The 16,415-nt window shown below is 49.4% G+C and overlaps 3 pseudogenes across 2 annotated transcripts in view; 1 reads left to right on the forward strand and 2 right to left on the reverse strand.

Moving 5' to 3' along the window:
- LOC100424995 (beta-glucuronidase-like) overlaps positions 1-16,415 on the reverse strand; it is a 433,296-nt pseudogene that overhangs the window by 96,794 nt on the left and 320,087 nt on the right. The window lies entirely within an intron of this gene.
- LOC106995581 (phosphatidylinositol 3,4,5-trisphosphate 3-phosphatase and dual-specificity protein phosphatase PTEN pseudogene) overlaps positions 1-16,415 on the forward strand; it is a 176,427-nt pseudogene that overhangs the window by 18,478 nt on the left and 141,534 nt on the right. The window lies entirely within an intron of this gene.
- Positions 4,862-16,143, reverse strand: LOC710997 (ral-GDS-related protein-like; annotated as a pseudogene).

Here is a 16,415-nt window from a genome sequence, read left to right on the forward strand (position 1 = left end):
TTGAGTCTGTTGGTTGTTTCTTGTTCTGTGCAGCAGCTCTTTTGTGTATTAGGTCCCACTTATCAGGAATTGTTTTTGTTGTCATTGCTTTTTGGGACTTGACGTATAAATGCTTTGCCAAAACCTCTGTCGAGAAGGGTATTTGCTAGATTCTCGTGCAGGATTTTTTTTATAGTTTCAAGTCTTGGATTTTTATGTATTTTTGTGTTTATTTACAGACCAAATCTCGCTGTGTCATACAGGCTGGAATGCAGTGGAGCGATCTTGGCTCACTGCATCCTCCATCTTCGGGGTTCATGTGATTCTTGTGCATCAGTCTCCCAAGTAACTGGGAGTACAGGTACGTGCCACCATACCCGGCTTAGTTTTGCTTTTTAAGTAGACAGGGTTTCACCATGTCAGCCAGGGTGGTCTCGAACTTTCTGACCTCAAGTCATCCACCTGCTTTGGCCTCCCAGAGTGCTTGGATTCCAGGCATGAGCCACCACACCCAGCCCAGGATTTTGCATTTCAATCTTTGATTCAAGTTGAGTTGCTTTCTGTACATGGTGAGACACGGGCCCAGTGTTATTTCTTCTGCATCTAGGTAGCCACTGATCCCAACACCACTTACTGATAGGGAATCCTTTCTCCATTGCTTATTTTTGTTGTTTTATTTCCAAGTGTCAGATGATTTCAGGTGTGCAGGTTTGTATCTGGGTCTTCTAATCTGTTCCACTGTTCTGTATAAGCGGGTGCCCAGCTTTTTAGTGAAAATGCCTAGCCATTACATTGTGAGTGTTTTCTTAGAGTATTTCCTTTGTTTTAATTTTTTAAAAATACCTTTAGCAGCCTACGTGCATGTATTACTTTTCGAAAATACATGCACACCTTATGTTTTGTAGTAGTTTTGTGGTGTCAGAATTGAGTTTTAGGCCTTTAACATATTTTGCATTGATTTTTGTGTTGGCATGACATAACGGTCCTATTTCAGTGTTTTGCTTCTGAATGTTCAGTCTACTCAGAATCATCTATTGAACAGGCGGTCTTTTGCCCATTGTGTCTTTTTGGTGTTCTTTTGAAAAATGTGTTCACTCTATGTAATTGGGGTTGAGTATTTGGTTTACTGATTCTGTCCAGTTTCTTAGTTTATGCCAGTAAATGATTGTTTGGATAATTATAAAAGTTTGTGTTTTTCATTCATTGTTTTAGCTTCTAAGTTTGTATTTGTTAACTGATTTCTACATTTATTATAGACTAAAAGATACAAATGCAGATTAGTTACTGCCTTTGGTATATTGCATGACCTGAGACTGGGATCCCAGAGACCTTATCACGGAGGGAGTAGGTGGACCCACTGGGTAGGTCTTTAGCCCATACCTCGTCCCTTCTTCCTTTTTCGTCTGATAAGTCATCAGTGTGTGTTATTCTCACTTTTACGGTAGGGTGTATTCAATGTTAGCTCCACCTTAGAAGTGAGAACATGTGGCATTTGGTGTTCTGTGTTTTCCTTGTTTGCCTTTAGATAATGGCCTCCAGCTCCTTTCATGTTGCTGCCAAGGACATGATTTCGTCGTTTTTTGTTTTTTGTTTTATGGCTGCCTAGTTTTTTGTGGTATATATGTACCAAATTTTCCTTTTCTGATCCACTGTTGATGGATACCTAGGTTGATTTCACGTATTTGCCATTGTAAATAGTCCCGCCAAGACCATTTGTGTGCATGTGTGTTTTGGACAGAAGGATTTATTTTCCTTTGTGTATACCCCAGTGGTGGGCTTGCTGTGTCAGATGGTAGTTCTGGTTTAAGTTCTTTGAGCAATCTCAGAAGTTCTTTTTGTGGTGTCTGAACTACTTTGCATTTTCACCAAAAGTGGACCAGTGTCCCCCTTCTCTGCTGCCTCACTAGTGTCCTTTTTTTTTTCCTGACTGTGTAATCGCCATTCTGAGCAGCGTGCAATATGTTTCATTGTGCTTTTGATTGGTATTTCTCTGACAGTTAGGTTCAGCATATTTTCAAATTTTTGGTTGCTTTTATATCATCTTTCAAGAAGTGTGTGCTTATATCCATTGCCTATTAATTATTTGGAGGGGGGGTTGGCTAATTGATTTGTGTAAGGTCTGTAAGGGAGATTCTGGACATTAGAAGCTTGGTCAGGTGCATAGTTTGGGAACATTTTCTCTCATCCTGTATGTTGTCTGTCTACTCCGTTGGTAATTTCTTGTGTTGTGTGGTGGCTCTTTAGTGTATTAGGTCCCACGTGTCGATTATTGCTTTTGTTGCAGTGTCATGTGGAGTCTTAGGCATATAAATGCTTTGTCAAAGCTGATGTTGAAGGGTATTTCCTAGGGTCTCTTGTAGGCTTTCTGTACTTTGAGGTCTTCCATTTACATCCTTCGTTCATCTGAGTGAACTTTGGTACATGGTGAGAAGTAGAGGCCTAGTGTTACTTACTCTTCTGCATATGCCTCGCCATTTATCCCCAAGACTATTGAAAAGGGAGTTCTTTCCCCATTACTTAATCATTGTGTATTTCATCCAGAATCAGGTGGTATGAGGTGTGTGGGTTTACTTCAGGTTCTGTGTTCTCTTCCACTCATCCATGTGGAAGCAGGTCCCCAGAGTTTGAGTAAAATTTCAAATCAGAGAGTGTGATGCATCGAATGTAATTTGGATTTCTCAGAATTACTTTGGAAATACAGGGCATTTCCTGGTCTCAGATGAACTTCAGCATTGTTTGTTTCTATGTCCTTAAAAGCAATTTGTCCCGTAGTAAAAGTATACAATTAAAGAGTAGAGTGGGACATTTTAATCCATGCATATATACCTTGTGTAATGATCAAAGGAAGGCATTGACTGTCTCTGTTACCTTGTGTAGTTATTATTTATTAATTCTCTGTGGTTGCAATATTCAGAGTCTTTTTCAGGCTTTTTTGGAAAATATGGTGGGATACTGTTAAGTCTAGACACCCTGCTGTGGAGTAGAGCAGCTGAATTTATTCCTGTCATCTGAGTGTAACATTGTATCCATTTCCCAGTTCCTGCCCCTGCTCCCCCACCACCATCCTCTCTTCACCACTGTGGAACTTCCTATGTCTAGGAGATAAAGTCATTTAGAGAGAAAGTTGATGTCATTCTCACATGCATGAAATCATGCCGTGTTTGTGTTTCTCTTCCTGGCTCATTTCGTTGAAGGTCATGTCCTCCAATTTCTGCACGTTGCTGCAGATGCCATGGTTTCATGAATTTCTGTGGCCGAAGAGGATTCCTTTGTGTACTGTAGTTTCTTTTTCCCTTTGTGCATGAACAGGTACATTGATTGGATACCCTCCCTATTGTGAATAGTGCTTCTGTCGCCATAGGAAGGCCGATACCTCTTCAACATAACAGATTCCATGTGCTTTCTGTGTATAACCGGCAGTGGGATTGCCAGGTGAACGGGTAGTTGTAATGTAAAATGTTTAAGGCACCTTCAACTGCTTCACTTCGTGTGTATAATAATGTACATTCCCACCAAAAGTGTATAAAAGTGTCTTTTTCTGCATTTCTACATTGGCCACTGCCTGTGAACATATGGGTTGTTTTTTTGTTTGTTTGTTTTTGGTAAGTTTCATTCTAATTAAAGTGAGAGGTATCTGCGTGTGATTTGTACTTAGATATTTGTGTGAGGATTAGTGAAGTTGTGCAACTTCTCTTTGACCTGTCAGTCAAATTCATGTTTTCTTTTCTTGAAATGTGCCTGTTCAGGTTCCTTGCCCAGTTTCAGCTTGGGTATTAGGTTTTGTTATTTTTCCCAGTTAGAGTAGTGTTAGTTTCTCGTACATGTTAGATAACAACCCCATTCACAGATATGATTCTGCTGAACTTTCTTTCAGTCTGTAGGATGCTTTCTTTAATAGTTCATTGTTTCTCTTCCCCATGCGGAAGCTCTAAAATGTTGTATAGTCCCATATATTTGTATTCACATTTGTTAGCAGTGATTTTAGTGTCCCATCCAAAAAGAACAATAAATAAGAAAAAGTATTACCAAATCAATTGCACGGTCTAAGGGTTTCTTGCCATAGATAATTTTTGCTCTTGTTTTCTTTCTTTTTTTGCAAACTGCATGCAGAGATACAAGTTTTGCTGAGATACAGACTCCCACTTTTCTTATAGGAGCTTTGCGGCTCCAGGATTGGGTTTAGGTGTTTATTTGGTGTTGATTTGGTGTTATTACATGTTTCAGACCCTGAAATGTTGACTTCTTTGTCTTGTTTTTGTCTGATACAGCACAAAGGCAGTTGTGTTCAAATTAAGCTGTGGGAAATCCTTTAGATACTGGGTTGAAACGATTCTCTCCTTCCTTGATGTTCACTTAGGTGACAGGTATCTAAAAGTCTGGGAAGATCCATAGTGGAAAACGTTTATCTGTATTTCGTGGAGACTGATGGCCAGCTCCCTTCTGCCCAGCAGCCCTACTGATTACTGAAATACCTCCCATCTCCAACCCTTCAGTAAATATTTAAGTGATTCATCAAAGATTTAAACTTTAAGGAAGTAGAGTGACCCAGTAGAACTTAATTTAACTAGAATTTAGATTTGAGAGTAGCTGGTCAGTAGAAGAAGTATGGTAGATTGGGTGATATACTATGGTTTTTAAGGGTTTTTGTTTTGTTTTGTTTTGTTTTGTTTTCTTTAAACAGAGTTAACAATAATCATTTTGAATAAAGAAGGAAAACATTAAACGGTTGGTATGTGTAACATGAACACTGTTCCATGACTTGTTCAGCCATAGCCTCAATTTGACATGCTAGACTATGAATCCTAAAGACTGGTATACGGTTACTGCATTGGAGTTACTTTTCTCATTCCATGAACTGTAGAACATTTTGAATAGCATTTTAAAATTTTATTTTAATGAAAGCTTAGAAAAAAAAAAACCTTACTTATACACTAAAGAAAGTAAACATAAAATGGTCTCCCGCCTGACTCGCAAAAGACCCATGGCCATTTCCTGGCCAGCAGGAGCAGCTGGTGTTAAGGAGCAGGGGCCGGATGCAGCTGAGCTGCCAGCCTCCTAGATGTGGTTCCCTGGTGTCCCCGGTCTGGGTGAAGGACGGGGCAGAGCCGGTGTTCTGGCCAACATCCCGGTGGGGTCCCAGCCACTGCAGGATGTTGCTGGCCTACTGGGATTTGGGTTCCAGCTGGCAGGAAAGCTTGTAGCTGCAGGACAGAGAGGTAGCTGTGAGGCCACCATGAGCCACACATCAGGTCCCCTCTCAGTGCATGCCCAGCTGAAATCCTGGGTCCCCAGCAGTCCCCATGCAACAGGGCTTGATGCTGGCCGTGGAGTCACGGCCATAGGCTCTCTGTAGCTGGCCACAGGAGAGCCTCCTCTAGGCCACGTGGGGTGGCTGACACCTGTAATATCAGTACTTCGGGAGGCTGTGTGCGGTGGATTGCTTGAGGCTAGGACTTTGAGACCAGCCTGGACAACATCGTGAAACCCCATCTGTACCAGAACAACAGCAGCAGAACAACAGGACATGGTGTCTGTACCTGCTGTACCATATCCTGGGACATGATGTACAGCGGTAGTCCCAGCTGCTTGGGAGGCTGACAAAGGGCTTGAGCCCAGGAGGCAGACGTTGCAGTGAGCAGAGATGGCGACACTGCAGTGCAGCCTGGGTGCAGAGCTAGACCATGTTAAAAAAAAATGGAGAGCCTTCTCCCACACTCTGCCCGTCCGCTAGGCCCTCACCTCTCCTTGTCACTGAGCTGCTCCATTCTTTTGAAATAGGTGACAAATTTCTCAAGAGGCCGAAGCCTGTAATTCATGGCAGCCACTTGGAGCAGCTGCATTTCCTGCAGAACTCGGACCTCCTAGAGACAGAGGACAGGTTGCTGACACGGCCTGCGTGGAAGATGCTGAGGGGACCTTTGGTAAGCAGGGAGAAGGGGCTGATCCCTGGGGCAGTTTTCTGCAGGGGCCCCATGCAGCCCCCAGCCTGTTCTCAGAGTTGGATGTAAATATCCCCTCCTGCAGGAATTGGTCTTTGATCCAGTGCCTTTCCCACTCTTTCCACTGGGATATATTTTCTCTTCCTGTGTGTGTCAACCCCTCCCAGTAAACCTAAGATGTAGAGGATGGAGCCAGGGAGTGTCCTGCCCAGGGTGGACTGTGAGGTCCACATCCCCACCCTCCTCCAACTTCAGAGTCCCAGCTGCTCACCTTCCTCCTCTTGTTGATGTTGCCCTGGAAGGCAGACAGAATCCATCACCAAGGTCAATGGCCCACAACCAGCCCCACTCCACCCTTTCCCATGCTGTACTACTGCCAGGGACACCAGGGTCAGGGGATGTGCACGTGACAGGACTTGGATCTTCCTCAGACTCCAGGTTCTAGAGCAGGGGGAATGGGAGCTGAGGCTCAGGGACACTCTGCCCCACCTTTTTCTGTTGACAGACAGGGAAGCTGAGGTCTCTTATAGAAAGAAAGCACACAATGACCCTGGAACATCTGCCCTTGGAGAGGCTCATTTCACTCTCCAATTATGGGTTACCCTGGGGAGTCACTGAGTCCAGCTCAGCCCACACCTCAGCAGCGTTGCAGTCAGGCAGCTCTGCAGCTTCACCACTCAGGGATAGGGATTGCTGGCTGCCATGGAGCCTCCATCACACGGAGGTGATGAGATGGGCCTAACACCCCCACCCACAGGAGCAGCTGTGAGGCTCTCAGGAGAGGAGGTTTGCTTAGGGCTGAGATCTAAGGGCTCGGTCCACGACCCTCTCCTCCCAAGCCTCAGGATCCTGGTTCCCAACCAACCTGCCCCAGGCTCACTCACATCCAGATCGTCCGGGATGGCCGAATCCAACCTCTGTAACACAGTCAGAAAATCCCCCAGGAAAGGGGACCACTCCCTGTGCCAAGGAGGGTTGGGAAAGTGGTGATGAGTATTGGCCATCAGATGGCTGCCCACTGTCCTGTCCCATGAAATCCCATCAGCCCCTGTCTCCCAGAACCCCCCTCCCTAGGTCTCCCGGATGGAGCAGCCAAAGACCCTCAGCTGCCTTTCCCTATTCTCTGCCTCCTCTATCCCAGCTGACCTCCAAGTCTAGTTGATCTCCAAGCACTCCTAGTTACCTCTGTGGTGGGATATTAACAAGTCGCAAGGACCTGTGGTCCCAACCTTACCCTTCCCCACATCCACTCTGAGTCCAGCTTTCCCAGACCCTTGCTCTTGTCTCTCAAATGGAGGTTTTCCAGGCCCAGTGGCCACAAGAGGACAGGGCTGGGGAGGAAGCACCTGCTGTCTCGATGTGGAGGCCTCTAGCTGGCGGGGAAAGGAACCCTGTCCTGTGATCTCTTGTGATCCCTCTATGCCACAGGCTCACTCACCTTCTTCTGCCTCCGTAGTCTCATCTGGGCTCTCTGGTGGGTTCTCTCCTGGGTGGCCACCTTAAAGCTCCCCGCCTGCCAGGTGTCAGTGATGGAGACAGTGAGGCTCTCCTCCCTTCCCCCAGTTACAGCCCAGCCACCCCGCCCTTGGATCCCCAGGCACTGGTGTGAATCACCTGGCAAGGTGCTCATACCACTGGCCCAGCACCACACTCCCTGTGTGTGCCACCCAGTCATGCAGCCGGGCCTCCCTGAGACTGTTTCCTCTTCTATAAAGAGTGATGAAAATCACTGCTACTTCACAAGGCCTCCTTAGTACTGTTTCCTGTAGCTGTTGCCATTGTTCTCACCCTCATCCCTCTGAGGAAGAACCAGGCATGAGCACCAGCAAATTATTTTATTTTCTTGACCCTCATTTCCATTCTGTGAGGGCTGCGCTACAGGCTTAGCATCCCTTTATTTTCCAGATGAGGAAGCGGAGACCCAGAGCAGGCAGTGACTCCCCAGGGACCCGAAAGAGAAGGCACCTCCTCCCCATCCTGGAGGCTCTGTCTTGGCTGCCTTCACCCCATATCCCAGCACCACCACCCATCAGGGTCGTGTTCTCTGGAGTCTCTGAGTGTTTAGGTCTCCAGCCAGGCACAGTCGTGATGGGAAAGGGACAGGGCGGTTTAGGAGACCTAGTTAAGTGCCTATCCAAGCCCTACTGGAGTCTCTGCCACACAAACTGGGTTTCAGCCATGCGAAAGGTTTTGCCTCGCCAATGATCCCCCAGGGGAGTTCTGTGCACAGAACTCTTTCTTCCTCTACTCAGGAAGTGGCCTCCTGCGGTGCCATCTCAGATTGACATGGCGAGGTTTTCCAGAATCTTGGGTGGGGTGACAAGTTGTCTTCTCATTTGCATGGAATATTCTGAGATCTGGTCAGGGAGGATCCCCTAGGAATGCATGATGAATCCCCCAGATACTTGTCATGAGCTTGTGTCACTGCTAACTGGTGACAGTCCTGTGACATGACCGTTTTCGGGTATCTGCAAAGGGCAGAGCGGGGAGTCCCAGGAAACACGTATGTCTGTCCTGAGCATCCCCATTGGTACCCATAGCTGTGAGGTCCACTGGACTCCCTGGCACATGATCTTCCTTTGTTTTCGTTCCCCCTCTCCCCCAGTGTGGGCAGAGGCCTCCTGCCCGTGGAGATGGGCTGCAGACAGAAGCAGCAGCAGAGGCCTGGCTTCCTCAGGAATTGCCGGCCAGTTTGTGGAAGGAAGAAAGTCCCAACTACCATAACCATCCCCCAGCCTGGAGGAAGCTCCATGCCAGCTGGATGGACTAGCATGGGAGCCAGAACCCTGCTAATGCTGCAACTCATCACCCCGGCTCGGCAGCCCAGCAGCCGTTGCCACATCCCATTTCCAGGGCCTCCTACCCCCGTGCTGCCACGTGCCTGTGGACCACACACCTCTCTCCCTGTTGGCCCTAGGTAGGCATGGAGTAAATTTTTCAAGTCCACTTTTAGTAGATGAGTCAAAACAAAACAAAATAACCACTGCACACCGGGTCCAATGCCCTTCCAAACTCAGTCTTTCCTCTGACCCTTAAACATTTGTCCCGCGTCTCCCAGACTCCACTGTACCTTGATCAGCAGGTCCCTCTTCACGGCAGTGTCTTTTTGCAGAGTTGTTTTAGATGTTTTGTGCTTTTGCTATGGGCAGAGGAAAGAAAGAAGGGTAAATTTGTGAATAAGCGGAGAGATTTGTGAGTTCCAATCCAATCCTTTTTGTTTCAAAACCCAGAGAATCCCAACTTCATGGGTGAGAGTTTCCAGTGGGGTCCTCTGTTGACAAAGGCTGCAGAGGACCAGGGTGGGACCTGTCATGCTCCTCCCCTGGCCCATCTCCACTTCACATGAGCCCCTGCGTGTTCACAGTTAGCTTCCAGCTGGACACAGTTCCACTGCTGGGTGCAAACACCTGAAAGCCTTCAGTTGGCTCCAGTCTGTTCCTTATGGTTAAAAATCCTTAGTCCTGAGTTGGAAATCCTTGCTTAGAAGTCCAGGACAGCTTAGTGACAACACCCACCAGCCCATCCCTGCTTCCAGTGTCCCTGGTCTCCAAGAACCTTTCAGAGTCGAGGGCACGTGGGGAGACCTATGGGTCCCTAGGTCAACCCTGGTGCTCCCGTGGAGGGAACCCTCCTCACCTGGACACTGCTGCCCACGTCTTGTGTAGCCGATGTATTGGGTTGCTGCACAGAGCAGAGACGATGGCGTGCACCGAGGAGAAGTTGTTGAGGCTTAGGCACTCCTGGAGAGGGAAGAGTGAGCTGTTAGGTCCAGAGTTGCAGCCCGACCCACTTCAGCCTCAGCCCCCTCTGCTGAGATCTCCCTTCCTGTACAAAGCAGAGGCCCAGGGAGCCTCAGGAGGGCACACCTGGGGCCGAGTGAATGTCACTCATCTAGGAGGATTTTAGTTCAACCCAAGGAAGGTCCCAGGTCAGAAGTGAGCAGCCCCCACTGGGCCATGGGAGTCAAGGTCAGTGAAGCTCTGGCAAGAAGGGCCTAGGGGATGTGCAGGGCTCAGGCCAGAGATACAGATGCCAATCCTAAAGCTGATGGAGGAGAAGAGGCAGTTCCCCATTTTTAAAGAGGGAATCTTCAGGCCCAATCATAGCTTACCCTGGCCACCTTGATCCAGTGCTCCACCACCCTGGCCCTGTCCTGGGCCCTCATGCCGTGGTTCCCGAGGCAGGAGGTGGTGACGCAGTTGGCGAGCCTGTTGAAGTGTGTGATGGTGGCACGAACTGTGGGTGCCACGTGCTTATTCCCCTTCTTAGCTCGTCGGTCCCAGATGGAGCCCAAACATTCGTAGAGCTCCACCTTCTTGAACAGCTCCTTTGGGGGTAGGAGGAGAGTGTCACAGACAGAGCACACCGCAGCTCAGAGTCACCCACAGTCCCAGGCAGGGACTGAGCTCACAGTCATCCACGATCTCTCTCAGGAACTGAGCTGGAGCTCAAAAAGCTTTAAAATGGGCCTCAGATGTGTGGGAGTCCCTGGCTTTGATTTTCTGCCCACCGAGGGCCCTGAATGCATCATTTCCCAGAACCCAACAAGAGTGGGAAGAGAGAGTGACATTTTCTCCCAGGCCATCCGCACTTCCAAGAACTAGAGGGTGGCTCAGACCTGCCGTCCTGAGGACTCATCTTCCTCCCATGCAATCATCCCTGTACTCTTTCTCTCCATACCGGTGCACTTTCCCTGTGGCAGCTGCAACTATGGGCTCTGTTTGGGTGTCTGCCATAGAATCTAGTATGCATCAGGTACCTAATAAGCGCTGAGGGTAGTGAGGCTCCTGAGCAGCTGGGTGAGTGACCCATGGCCCTGCCTGCCCCTCAGTGATCACCGCCCTGCCCTGCTTTCTGTCCATCCCCTGTCTTTCAATCTGTACAGTCCCTCTGTGCAGCTGGCACGGGCGATGTCCCATCTCTGCTGTCCACATGCAGACAGGGAAGGCTTGTGGATGAGGAAACTCATCCAGATCCTGTGGTTGGTAAGAAGTGGAGCTACAATTGGTCCCAGGGTATTGGCCCCTTCTCAGGGAGACGTTGGTCTGAGACAGCTGATGCCAGAACCACAGCCTGCAAAGCCTAGTTGCTCACCACATCCATAAGGGTCAGCTGCTCTGCCAGCAGCCTGGGAGGGAAGGTCGTGACATCAGGCAGCTCCTCAGTGGGTTGGCTGTTTACAGGACAGGGACAGGGGGACTCTGGGGCTGACTGTGGCTCCAGCACTGTCACTGGAGCAGACCCTTCGCCTGGTGCTGGTGCTGATGGTGAATGTAGATATCCTGGTGCATCTGGGGCCGCACGTGACTCTGGCTCCAGAGCAGGCCCCAGTTCCACCAGCAGTGGTGGTGCTGGCTCCAGGGCCGGCATTGTTAATGCGTGTGGCCCAGGATGTGGAGCAGGATCTGGAAAAGGAGAAAAGGTCACCCCACCAGTCACTTTTCACTGGGCTTTCCAAGCACAGAAGTGACTGAATGGAATTTAAGGGACTTGTAGCCCCAAAACACCACCCCTGGAAACTCTTCGAGACTGCAAGCCACCTCACCATCTGGCTTGGCCTCGTTGGGCTCCGGAGGCAGCAGCTGGCCTAGGACAAGTTCCTGGTGGTCCTCCACGCCCAGTCCAGGCCTGGTGAAGTTCCTGAAGGCCAGCTTTCTCTGGAAAGATGACCGTTGCGGGGGCTGATAGCACAGTGAAGTATTTTCAAGGGGCCAGGTGAAGAAAACGCAGGTGATGGTTCTGGTGATGGAGTGGGCAGCTGAGTCAGAGACCTGACCTTCTCCCACACAACCCTCCAGGGCACCCTTGTGTGGTTCTTGGCCCCTGACCTGTTGCAGCCTGTGTAGAGGACAGCCCCACCCTACCCCCAAGCCATCAGTGGTGACCTGGAAGGGGCAGACCTGGCCATGCAGCAGGACTGTACAGACCCTTCTGTGCCCCAGCGTCCTACAGACATTCTCTTCCCAAAGGCCCTGGAGCACAGCACTGTGCACCTGGGCACTCAAGATGGCAGCTCCCGGTAGATTTGTGAGCAGGTTGCTCATGAAAGCTCCAGCTCTGGGTCCCCTGGTCCTGGGGTTAGGAGGGTGGGGGCAGACGTAGAGTGGAGGAAGACAGGGAGAGCTGGGACGCCATGGTGCTGGGGATGAGTCAGTGGCCAGCTGTGACCCCGGCCTCACCTCTCCTTTGCAGGGCACCTAAGTCTCCATTTACAGAACTCACTATTTGCTTCTTGCGGGGGAAGTCCCCAGATGTCAGCTTTCTCGTGGGAATTTTAAGAGGTATGTGCCCCAGGGCTCCTTGAGTGTCTCCCCAGCCAGAGTCCATTCTTTTCCCCCATGTTTTGTGGGTGAAAAGGCCCTTCAGAACCCTAAATCCACCCAGTGTATACTTGTTGCTGGGCTCCGTCATTCTAGTCAGAATCTGGGAGGATGCCACCATATGTAGAAGAGGCCATGAGGGTTTCACCTCTAACATTCTGTAGATATGACCTGGTTATCTGTCTCCTGTGAGCGCCTGACTCTTAAGTAGAATCGAGGCCCAGGGATTGTCATCTGCTTTGTTTATGACATAATGCCAAGCCATAAGAAGAGCGGTGCACAAATGAGGTGTTTTGTATGTATGTGTTGAATGTGTGAACCCCAACCATTTCAGAACCCCAGTGAGCATCTCCAGTTGTCTGTGGGCCTGCGGCTCCCTTTTCAGCACCAAGAGACCCTTCTTCTGTCTGTGTCAAGAAGACCAGCCAGAAGGAATCTCAGACATCCTTTACCAATGCTATGGTAGATTTGCTTTGCTATGTGTTTTTCCAGACAGCGAAGGATATGGGCCATTGAGGCAGAATGCTGATAGCTGCTTCAGTGAAGGAGAAAAGTAATAAACATGAATCACAGCACCCCCAGCAAATTTTCCAGAGTTTTAGGCTCTAGTGACCCCTTTGTTTGCCATGTCTTAGATCATTCAGTCCCCACAAGAACCCTGTGAGGCTCATCTTCTGGCTACTCCCTGTTCCAGAGGAGCAAACCGAGGCTCCGAAAGCTGCATCTTCAAGACTCAGCCAGTAGGGCACAGAGGCTCCTCCGTGCCTTGGAGGGGATGGACACTCACCTTCTAACCAGCAGTTCCAAAAAGTGTGGCACGGTGATAAAGTCCCAGGAGGGGCCCAGGCAGGTGGCATAGGAGGAGATGGGTTTAGTTAGCAAGGCTGGAACCAGGGAGTCCAACAGCTTCTCCCCTGTGCCGGGCTGGAAAGTTGGCATCCTGCAGATCTCATTTTCATACTAGGGTGACAAGGAGGGACATGGGAGTCAGTGGTAACACCATGAACCACCAGAGGATCGCGATCTGGAAGTCACACCAAGAAGCACCAGCCCTTCGGGGACTTGTGCATGTGGAGAACCTAATTGCCCATGGTGAAAAGGCTTCTAGGCTTTCCAAGTAAAATTGTATGTGAGGATGGAGAAGTGATAAAATGATTCACGCCTTCAAGGCATCATCACGGTGTTTCTCAGCTGTGGGGCAAGGGCGCCCTCTGTATCAACAGCCTACATGAAGAGCATCATCCCTTCAATCCTCAAAAATCACCCTCATGGTAGAGAAGAGACATGGGCTTTTGGATGTCAAATGTCTGCTCAGCAGCACCCGGGCCAGAAGGGAACACCTTCCATGGGGAGGACTGGATGAAATTCCCTCTAGGCCACCTGAGGCTCCACTTCTGATACGCAGGGGAAGGGCCTGGGGAGGCCTCATCCCCTCCTCGTTTTAGCGACTGCACACAGGACAAGAGGGATATGATTGTTTTTGTTCTTTTAACATGAACGTGATTCTGGAGAAACAGTTTTGGCCATCCCAGCCCTGGCCAAGTGGAAAATTCCGGAAGACTCTTGAGTGGGAGAAAGTGCATCCCAAGGCCCAGGATTTGCCAGGCGACTCGGGGAAGAGAAAACTTAGGCAGTTACTGAAGCCGTGAAAGGTTAAGCAAATGTATGTTTGAAAGTGGAAATGAAACTAGGTGATTTTCTCTGCCATCCAGACAGCAGACTGGTAAAAAGTTGAAAGCGTGTTAGTATTCAGGGGAGGCTGCATTCAGAGACGAAGCTACCTTCAGAGGCTGCTGGTGACCGTGTGACCAGCTGGAGCCCTTTTGGAAAGTCAACTGGCTAGAGCTGTTGAAACTTGCTATCTCCATATCTTTTCACCCAGATATCCCTTTCCCGGGTGTGTGTCTTCCACAGGGGATTTGTATATTTTATGGGTTGAATTGTGTTCCCTCCCCCAAAAGTAACTGTTTCTATTCTCAACCCCAGAAAATATGACTGTGTCTGGACACAGAGTACTCCAAGAGGTAGTTGAGGTGAAGTGAGTTCATTAGACTGGCCCCTAATTTAATATGCCTGGGGTTCTAACAAGGAGAGGTGGTGAGCGCACAGAGAAGTTGAAGAGAAGACCCTGTACTGACCGAGATAGAAGTCAGCCATCTCCAAGGCAAGGAGAGAGGCCCAAAGAAACCACCCCAGGCTGACAGCTTGACGTTGGACTTCCAGTCTCCAGAATTGTGAGGAACCAGATTTCTGTGGTTAAGCCCTTCAGTGAGCGTGCCATGTTATGGCAGCCCTGGCAAACTGCTCCATACTATTAGGACACACATAGGATTACGCTCTCTGCGGAACAGGTGCCTAGAAAGGGAATTTTATCATGACAGGCTCCACCAGCACTGAGAGGCTGACCCCTGTGGAGCATGGCCTCCCTTAAGCAATATTACAGTGAGATGCGAGGGTGCAGCTCCTTCCTGATGGGGATGCAGGGATGAGTTCTGTGAGATGACACTTTAAAAACAGATCCATAAAGAAGCTTCACCTTCTTTTGTTGTAATCAATGTCCACCCCCACCTTATTTGTGTTAAAGTTTTGGATTTTAAGTCCTGCAGGAGGTCTCGCAGGGCAGGGCAGCAGAGATGCCTGTTGCCAGAGATACACTTTCGGTGGGGAGTTAAAATGATAACAGTATGAGTATGTTGCTACCGTGTTATCACTGTACTCAATTATTTGTGGCAACATGCGGAGATACTCCTGACATAGCATAAAGTGAAAACAAGGATGTTCCCTCATCTTCCTCTGATAGGTGAGAGGGACTTTGCCTGTAACCAGGTTGCCACTGGGTACTACTGGCAGCCAGATTCCTTTGGGAGAGGATAGTGGGTCACTCAAGTGGGAAATTCCTAGGACAGAGCTTAGGGAGTCCCCATATTCATGTCTGAGTCCTGGGCCTACCCTGGTTTTCTAGAGTCCCTCTGTGGAGACCCTTCTGTGCCCCGTCTCACCCCAGACCAGCACTGGCCGTGGTTGCTGGCGGTGGGCCCCTGCCCTTCTCTGAAGAAGATGGAGAACTGGAATCCATCCAACAGCTCCTGCTTGATCTGCTGTGTGGAGCTCTGCAAAGAGAGTGCCCGAGAGCCGGGCCAAGAGTTGTCAGTGGCCTGCCTGGCTGACCCCACAGTGGCACACCCCCATTAAAGCTCCTTCCTGGTGTCCCCATCCCCAACAGGATTTGGCACATAGGAGCATCCTGCATAGACCTCCAGCCAGAGAAGGTTGAGGTCTCCCACAGATGAATTGAGATTCATATCTGAGCGGCAAACTGTGTCCTCGACACTGAAGTTTCCATCCTGCCAGGCATGGTCTGGGCAGTGATCCTGACATACGTACCAGGCTGCAAACACCTGACAACCTACCTGTTCCTGTCCAGGGAGGGCCCCTCATCTCCTGTGTCCCCCAAACATATGGGGAGGGACTCGGTGTTGCCCTGATGGGCACAGCTGAGGCCTGGCCTTGACGATCCTGCCCTGGGCCCTGTGTTACCTGTGGGTGCCTTCTGGCAAAGGGCCAGAGGCGTCGAGGGTGAGGGTTGAACTAATGTCTATATTTTCGAGAAAGACTCTCATTTTGGCCTCTTCTGCGACGAGGAGGTCGGCAGCACGTCGGGACACAGCAGGAGAACATGTTGTTCTCCGGAGTGTTGCCCACCAACTGAACTGGAAATGGGGCTGTGTGTATAATATGGGTGCCTAGTTACCAGCATTCTAAGTTCTACTGGGGGTCTGTTAGCAAGGAAGTGAGGTCACATCTTGTAGGTTCCATCCTGTAAGCATCTCCTTTCCATAAGACCTACTCAAAGGCCCCTCTGGGCTTCTGGCCGCTCACCCTCCCCCGTCAACTCCTTTACCTGTTCACCATTATGCAAAAGTGTGCCTCTTCAGCACCTTGGGAAGACCTGGATATAACCGGGGTCCCGGGTTTGAAGAGCCAGTGCTGGGTCAAACAGTCTTTATCTTAGCAGTTGTGAGACCCTAGAGAACTCCTTTGGTGTTTTGGACTCTTCCCCACCTTGCACAATGGGAGTTATGCTAGCATCATAACCCTTCCTAGGGAACTCCTGAGGTGTGTTTGAGATAAATCTTAAAAAACTGATGGTGTGGTGGTCCCTGTAGATATTGCACAT

This window comes from Macaca mulatta, chromosome 10, assembly GCF_049350105.2.
Source record: "Macaca mulatta isolate MMU2019108-1 chromosome 10, T2T-MMU8v2.0, whole genome shotgun sequence".
In the NCBI taxonomy this organism is placed as follows: domain Eukaryota; kingdom Metazoa; phylum Chordata; class Mammalia; order Primates; family Cercopithecidae; genus Macaca; species Macaca mulatta.